Source organism: Pinus tabuliformis, chromosome 4_2, assembly GCF_031772625.1.
Source record: "Pinus tabuliformis cultivar Carrire ecotype Pingquan chromosome 4_2, CPIR1, whole genome shotgun sequence".
Taxonomy (NCBI): domain Eukaryota; kingdom Viridiplantae; phylum Streptophyta; class Pinopsida; order Pinales; family Pinaceae; genus Pinus; species Pinus tabuliformis.
In genome coordinates this window covers 540,256,388-540,264,717 of record NC_142304.1, presented here as the reverse complement: position 1 = coordinate 540,264,717, position 8,330 = coordinate 540,256,388, and positions in this window count along the sequence as shown.

Below are 8,330 nucleotides of genomic sequence, written 5' to 3'. Positions count from 1 at the left end.
AGTCTGTCAGATTCGACGTAGAAGACACACTTATGCGGATTAAGACGAATACGGTAATGTCGACAGCAAAGAAAAATCTCGGAGAGGTGGTTGGGATGGTTAGATCATTTAGTTGAATGAGCCAGGAGGTCATCTAGATATGGCTGAATGATGTGGCAAATAACATGAAATGTGTAGGACATTGCTTGCTGGAAGGTAGCACTGGCGTTTTTAAGGCCGAAAGTAAGCTTCTTGTAAGCAAAGGTACCCCATGGGCAGATGAAGGCAGTTTTGTGTTGATCGGCGGGTGAAATATTAATCTAGTTATAACCAGTAAAGCCATCCATAAATGAGTAGATTTCACTCCCAGCACAATTGTCGATGCACTGATCGATAAAGGGCATAGGATAATTATCCTTTAGACATGCACGGTTGATGTCACGGTAATCAACACAAACCCTAATAGTGCCTTGCTTTTTGGTCACAGGGACAATATTAGAGACCCAGTCAGTCAATGGGATAGGGTAAATAAACCCTGCCTTGAGAAGTTTTTCAACTTCTCCCTTAATAGTCATGGCTTTTCTCGGGTTCACGAGGCGTAAACGTTGTCAAATAGGCTTGGCACCAAGATACATAGGGATCTCATGCACCACGATACTAGGGTCAATACCGGGAATTTCTTCATATGACCAAGCGAAAACGTTGATAAATTCTCTGAATAGATCGGTATAAAGCTGAATCTCCTCTGGAGTATAGGTAACTCCAATGTGGATATTCTCAAAAATCCCTAGTTTGACAGAGATGTCGATGGGCATCGTTTGCATAATGTTTCCCATATTTCCTTCAGAAAAAACTTCATGAACTTGAATAGGCATCTGAAGCGGCTGTGAGGGGACACAAGAAGCAAACTTCTTTAGACAGGCAGTCATAACCCCATGGCTTGGGAGAAACGAGGAGCGATGGTGATGATCGAACCAAGGAGGTTCCTTGAAAGACATAGTCTCTAAAATCGCTTCATCGGAAGGAAATATTTCCTTTAACGGATCCGAAGAAACACTATCTACGAGCTAAGGGGATTGTACATATGTGTCGAGAGACCTGCTCGATGGAGCAGGATCAGAGGATGAAGCCGATGCGGAAACAATTTCTACATAGTTGAGCTCGGCAGGACTCAACGGCATGATGTCACCCCAGGAGTCTACCTAATCAATGGGAGGGACAACCCAAGGATCAGAATGGACCGAAATCATGTTAATAGGGAAAACGTTGCGAGGCAGGAGCGAAAATACACCCATAAGGGCAAGATCTTTAAAAAGTCCAGTGCCCATGCTTTCATAGGGAACAAAGGTATGCTCCACAAATGGCACGTTGCCATCTGAAGAAGAAGAGAGGATAGTTGATCAACCATGATTATTTTCCCTTGATGGGGAAAACGAAGGACACAGAATAGAGATGAAACCATAGCGCACATGGCATATGTCCAGCTTCGACCTAAGAGAAGGTTGTAAGTCAAATTTGCATCAACAACTTCGACTTCAACCTCAATTGTCTTCCCTTCTAGAGTGATAGGCAAACGCGAGAGGATATCGAAAGGATGAGAATCTCTTCCATCAAAAGCTTCCAAGGTATTAGGAGATTGACCCAAAGTCAAGGAACCGATGGCCTTCCAACAAGCAACAAACGTGATGCAAGTGGAGTCACCCTCATCAATAACAATACGATGAATATTCTTCGAGTTGATGATGACTTGAATGAGGAAAGAAATCTGATGAGGCAATCACGGTACATGATTGTCAAGATCGAAAGTGATCAAATCTGAATCGGCCGGGTCAATGCCACCAATGGTTGATAGCAGAGACTTCCTTTGGGAGAGAAAACTCTGGAGGACTTCCAAAGTGGACATAGTCGAAGGGGCTTGGGCTAAGTCTAGAAACAATGCTATAGTGTTGCGCAGCACGAGCATTAGGGTTGTAAGAAGATTTCCGGAGCACTCCCTTGGCAGGAGGTCGAATGACTGACTCGGTACTAGGCCGCTCAATATGTAGAGGTCCAGTACCAGACGAAGGAACACTTAAAGGGACTTCAGGTTCCTTTTCGGCGGGTGGAGGATATTCTTTCGATCGAGTACTGATATGAATGGGAATAGTCCCAGCCATGAAAACTCGAGATCCAAAGGTGCAAGAGGACTAAGGTTGATCGACCACCATTTGGGTTTGTTGAGAGGGAAAAGGCTCCTTAAGCACAACAGGAGTTCCAAGGGTCCCCTTAAGCAAACGACTAACCTTAGACCATCTGGGACAATCTTTAGTATAGTGATCCTTGTCACAGATGAGACAAGGGTACTTGGGTTTGCGTTTGGTACCATCATCGGCGGGAGGTTTAGGAGGGTCTTGCTTTGGTGGATTGGCTTTATTTTTTCCTTTACCCTTTTTCTTACCTTTCAAAGCTTTGTCTGCCATAGTGGACTGGATGACATTGACTTCGGAAGTTTTACCAGGATTAGACGGGGCTTGAGAAGCATTTTCATTTGGGTCGGGAGATTTTTTCTTTGTAGGGTTCGCAGAAGACTTTCGAGAGGATGAAGTGACAGAACCAATGACATTGTCGATAGATGGTTTTGACAGAGCCTTAGAAGTTCTGGGTCACGGAGCATCAGGAAAATAATCATACAGCGTACCAGATTGGGAATAAACCAAGTCAAGATACTGAGCATGCGCAATAGCTTGCTCTTCAGTGACACATGCTCCTATGGCAATATTGCAAGCTATCAGACCGACAAATGAGGTAGTAGACCAGTCAGTGAGAAGCTAATCGGGGATCCGAAACTTAATCAAATGACGTCGCCTTCTCCATTCATGGATATGATCAGAGATGTGCGTCGCTGTGTCCTGTTTCAAAGATGTAAGGAGGTGTGTCCCCGTTTCATAATGAATCGACAACTGAAAGTGAGTAAGAAATGCCATAGAAAGAGAATTGAAATCTGGAAAGTTCCACGAGCAAGCTCAATATACCATTTCGCAGCAGAACTAGTGAGAGTCTGTTGGAAAAGATGGAGGCAGATATAATCATCAAGCCATGAGTTAGATGAGCACCACAGGTGATAAATCATGACATGTGCTTGAGAATCCTCTCCAGATTCACCGTCAAATTTAGGACAATCACCAGGAATTTTGGTTGGCACTAGTGGCCAATATGGATTATGCAGGATTGGATCGTTTGTAAGCTTGGACACATCAGGTAGTTCCAAAGTTTCCAGGAAAGGTAATTGAGGATTAAAGGACATCATAGGCTTCTGATAAGAACCAACATTAGGGTTCCATCCAACCCCTTGTTGCCCCCATGGATTTTTGCCAGAAGGATTTTGCCCATAAGGGTTTTGTCCATAAGGGTTTTTTCCATAGGGATTATAAGTATAACCAGACGGTTGACCTAGGTTTTGACCACTAGCAACCCATTGGTTACTAGCTTGACCAACAGGAGCAGCATAAGGCTGCTGAAAATTTTGATAAGGATTGACCTGTTGTTGTTGATAATTCTGATACAGAGTAGCCTGAGGTTGCCCTTGGGGTTGTTGAAGTGCTTGGAGACTGTATTGCGGCTGAGCTCCAAACTGCGCCTGAGGCCCAGGCTGCATTTGATAAATAGGTTGGGCTTGAAATCCAACTTGAGTTTGGAGACCAGGTTGGGTCTGGAGTCCAGCCTGAGTCTGGAAACCGAGTGGGGCTTGAGAAACAATGGGTACTTGAGTGCCCAGTTGACTAGGAGATGGATTGATTTGACTAGATGGATGTCCTTGTTAAAATTGAGGTTGACCCAACTGGCTAGAAGGCTGGCCTTGTTAATACTGAGGTTGACCTATTTTCCCAAAAGGTTGAGCTTGTTGGGTAATAGGTTGACCTTGTTGAAGCTGAGGCTGGCCCATTTGACCAGAGGGTTGAGCTGGATGAATAGTAGGTTGACCTTGCTGAATCTGAGGTTGGCCTACTTGTCCAAAGGGTTGACCTAGCTGAGCAACGGGTTGGCCTGGCTGGAATTGAGGTTATGGGTTGACCAAAAGGTTGCCCTACGTAGGTAAAAGAGGAACCTGTAAAGGTCGAAGGTTGTCCCTGTAAGGGTTGTCCTTGTAGGCCAACAGGTTGCCCTTGATATGGTTTCCCTTGATACGAATGCCCTTGATATGGCTGCCCTTGATATGGCTACCCTTGATACGACTTCCCTTGATATGGCTGCCCTTAGTACGACAATCCTTGGAAAGCAGAAGGCTGCCCTTGGCCACCATGGTAAGTAGTACGAGCCCAGGCAATGGATAATGGAACAGAAACCTCAACCGTAGGCTGAGGAGGGAGGGACCCAGTATGATAAATATGAATCCCTTGAGGATCATAATAATGCAACGGATTATGCGGATCTGGATTCTGAAGAGCAAACATATATTGCTCATATGTCCACCCTACCGGAATGGAACTGGAAGAGAGTGGAATACTATCGGTGGGATTTACGACTCCAGATGCTGAGGCTGAAGGACCACCACTAGTGGGATCAACTGAAGGCCTAGTAACAGTGGTAACCACTGAAGATGAAGCAACAGTACTAATTATAGGAGCTGTAGAGGCCACATAGATAGTAGGCATTGATGGAAAAGAGGTGACCGAGACATTGTGAATCTAAGGTATGAAAGGTTCTGAGGTCGGGGCTATAGTACGAGACCACACAGAACTCCGGTTTAGAGACATGGAACTCATGATGTCAGACAAGGTGCAATAGCGTAGGGGCAATGTCACTCCAAGAGAGGTAATGCGAAAGGGGAAACCCTCCGTGGAAAGACGAATTTCTCCACTTGACACAAAGGTCTCTTCACCGGTAACAGGGCTCGTCTCATCCATGTCCAAAGAAGACATTGCAATCGAAACACCAGGGAGGTCCTCTTCCGAAGGTTCCCAAAGAGGGTTCCAATTAATATTGTAAGGCTCTCCTCCCAGAGGGTGAGAGTCAAGAGGTTGAACACTCGGGATGATAGGAAGGGTATCACTAATAGCCGATACCTCAAAAGCAATAAGAGATGCAGAGTCATGATCACTTGGTACAAGGGATGGGATCGATGATTCCGCCAGGATGACTTAACTCAAGATCCTGGAAAGGATATAATCGAGCAAGGTACCAAATCGACATGAACTAAAACACAATCAAGATTAACAAGGAAAATGTGAGCGTGGTCGAATAAATTTTATGACATAGGAACAAAACTTGACCTTTTCATATTTAAAGAGTCGAGAAAAAGGACAAAAGATGACTCTAATCGCCTTCGAATATTTAATGAGCCTGAAAGGACAAGTGCTCAGATGATCCTTTTCTTTTAAGGAGTCGAAAAGGAACAAAAGTGACTACTCTGGAGTACTAGACAAGAGGTTTACCAGACAAACTGCAAAACTGCATATACACCTTGGTGATCAAATGAAAGAGAAATGACCAAGGACTTTTTGTACGACAGTCAATCTTCCCGAATTCTGTGTTCGGTGCATTACGGTTCATAAGGCGGCAAACTCGACTTCCTATGGATGTAGGATGATAACCTAGTGGGGTCTACAAAACCAGAGATTCTGGGTTCGATCCCTAGTGGAGTCACCAATTTGTGATGTAGGAAATGTTCCCTTTGTGGACAGAGGCAACCCCTCTAGCCCTAGAGTGGGTCTAGTACAAAACTAAGGCAATCAACAACCAATTGCTAAACTATCAGCAATTCACACTACAAACTCACACTAAAGCTAGCTAATTTACTCAAATCCAAAAACTAAGAACTAGCTGATCATAGCAATAGGGAGTGTTTTTATAGGAGGAGGAGCCTCCATGAAATGAGGGAGAGGGAGCTTATCCTCAAGGGAAGTTTCTCAAAAGGTGGAACCACCATCCCAGAGGAGGAAAGGTGAACTCCCTTGACCCAACAACTAGTTCTAAAATCACCCAGAAGGCCAATTGTTTGAACTAATTCGCCATATCTAGATCGTCGCAAGTCACACACTAGGGCTTAGCGATGACGTTGCAAGGAAGCAGTTTATTCAGACAAATCGTTACAAGAAATATTTTGAGGACTTGTGCCGAGCCCTAAAATTCAACCATTGTAGGAAACAGATGTATCCCCACGACGACGTCATGATGATATAGTTTAGCACAGAGAATCGTCGCAGGAAGAATGGGGTTCACTTGCGACGATGCATAAACATAGGTAAAAATGGTCAATATTTAGGATTAGAGAGAACTTGTTTAATCTTCTTGAATGAGTGGGAAGATATGGACATGTTTATTTGATGTATGACACAACGGAGATGTTGCTCGAGGACTGATATGAGGTCGGTGACAAATTACTTTGTAACACTCTCAAATAGAGCTGACATCCCTATTCTCCCTTTTGATTAGAGAATAGATACTTGATCCTATTCAAGGAGACTCCTTTTGCTCCCTTCTCAAAACTAGAGAAGATTCTAGACTTCGCTTTTATTTGGGAAGTCAACATCATAATATTTATATCTTATCTTCATGATATTACTAGCTACTTGATCTTCATAGCTACATGGCTCCCTCTTTCCTTCACATCTATTGCATTGAGATTTCTTTCTTTCAAGGTATCATGGAGCCACCTTCTCTCTTCAATCTTGTGACAAGATCTAGGTCATATTTCTTACTCATCATTTTGATATTCAACATCATAGATGAAGGCTTTGCATTGATCCTTTTCAAAATTCAATTTGATCATAGCTTCCTCATGGAAATGATCTCCTTTGACCTTTAGGTTATCTTCTTGCACTACTACCTTCAATCCCAATATCGACACATCTTGACTTCATAGTTTCCAGGTACTAGATTTGAGCTTTTATCAATATTCCACATACATTTCCATCCATACAGTTGAACTTGCCTCAATTGTAATCATGTATCCCTGGAACATTCTACCATGTAGAAAAATAACATGTTAACCAAATAACCAACAATTAAAAATCATACTTACATTATCATGATGACCTTTTCGTACCATTAACTTCATGCATTAGAGTGCCCAAGGATAGAGCTTGATTACCAAGTTAGAACTTATCTTACGGATATTATATTGGATGTTAATCAATGTTTTATATTCTAGAGAATGTCTTAATTATTTATTCAACTTAAAGTAAGTTAAATCTTATCATATAGTTATATACTTAAGAATTTTTTATGATCAAAATTATTTCACAAGATTCTATACATATGAATCGTATCCAAGTTTTTACATCCATTATGCATTCATATTCTTTCACCTAGTCATTTAGCTATCTTTCCTAAAGTGATCCTGCAACATGATCCATTACATTCTTCACCCCTTTAACAATGTTGATTTCACATTACATGGAATGTCTACTAACCTTGTCATGATGCTTTTCCCAAGAACCTTCCAAAATGATGGTCCTTCCTAAATCATGATGATCCGACTAAGAAATATGACAACTTATAACATAATTTTAGATAATACCTGGAAGGACATTATGAAAAAATGGTCTATATATCCATCTATCTAGATGATCTCTATAAAGCAACTTAATCATGTAAATTCTAAACATGCTATTATCATATGCTTATTTCTATGTTGTTATGAAAAACATACTATCCTAAATGAAAGACTAATCCTTATAAAGAACCTAAAAGTTAGTGAGCCTTGTTTAGTAGTAAATATCCTTCACTTCTTCCTTCTTTGGCTTCTTCTCAGGTTCTCCCACTGCCTTGGCTACAAGAGCTTCACTTCTTTCCTCTCTCTTGTTGTTTTTTTGGCTTAGACAATCCCTCTTAAAGTGTCCAAACTCATTGCACTTAAAACATTGAACCTTGTACACATATTTCTTCTTGGAATTTCCAAAATTTCCCTTATTAGCTTGTTGACTAGGGCTAGAAAGGATTGAGACTGCTCATTTGTTTCAATGTCATCTTTTACCTTGATCCTTGATTCTTACAATATGCACTAAGCCCACAACTCATCAAAGGGAGTTGAACCTTTCTTGGAGTAGATGATTGTTTCAAAATTGCTCCATTCTGATGGCAATGCATTTAATACATAGATGGTCACTTAAGAATAAACAATTGATTCCCTAAGCCCTTGTATATGGCCTCTTAGCTTAGATACTTTCATGAGAAAGGATGCCATACCCTCATCCTTTGATTTCTTCATTTTGTATAACTTATTCCGTAATGACATCATTTGTCCTGATGTACTTATAGAGTGCAAGTTCACTAGCTTGTCATACATAGCCTTGGAAGTTTTCAAGTTTGCAAAAAATGGAACAAGGGAATCTTTAATGGATTCCACTATGATCCTTTGAGCCCTTACTTCC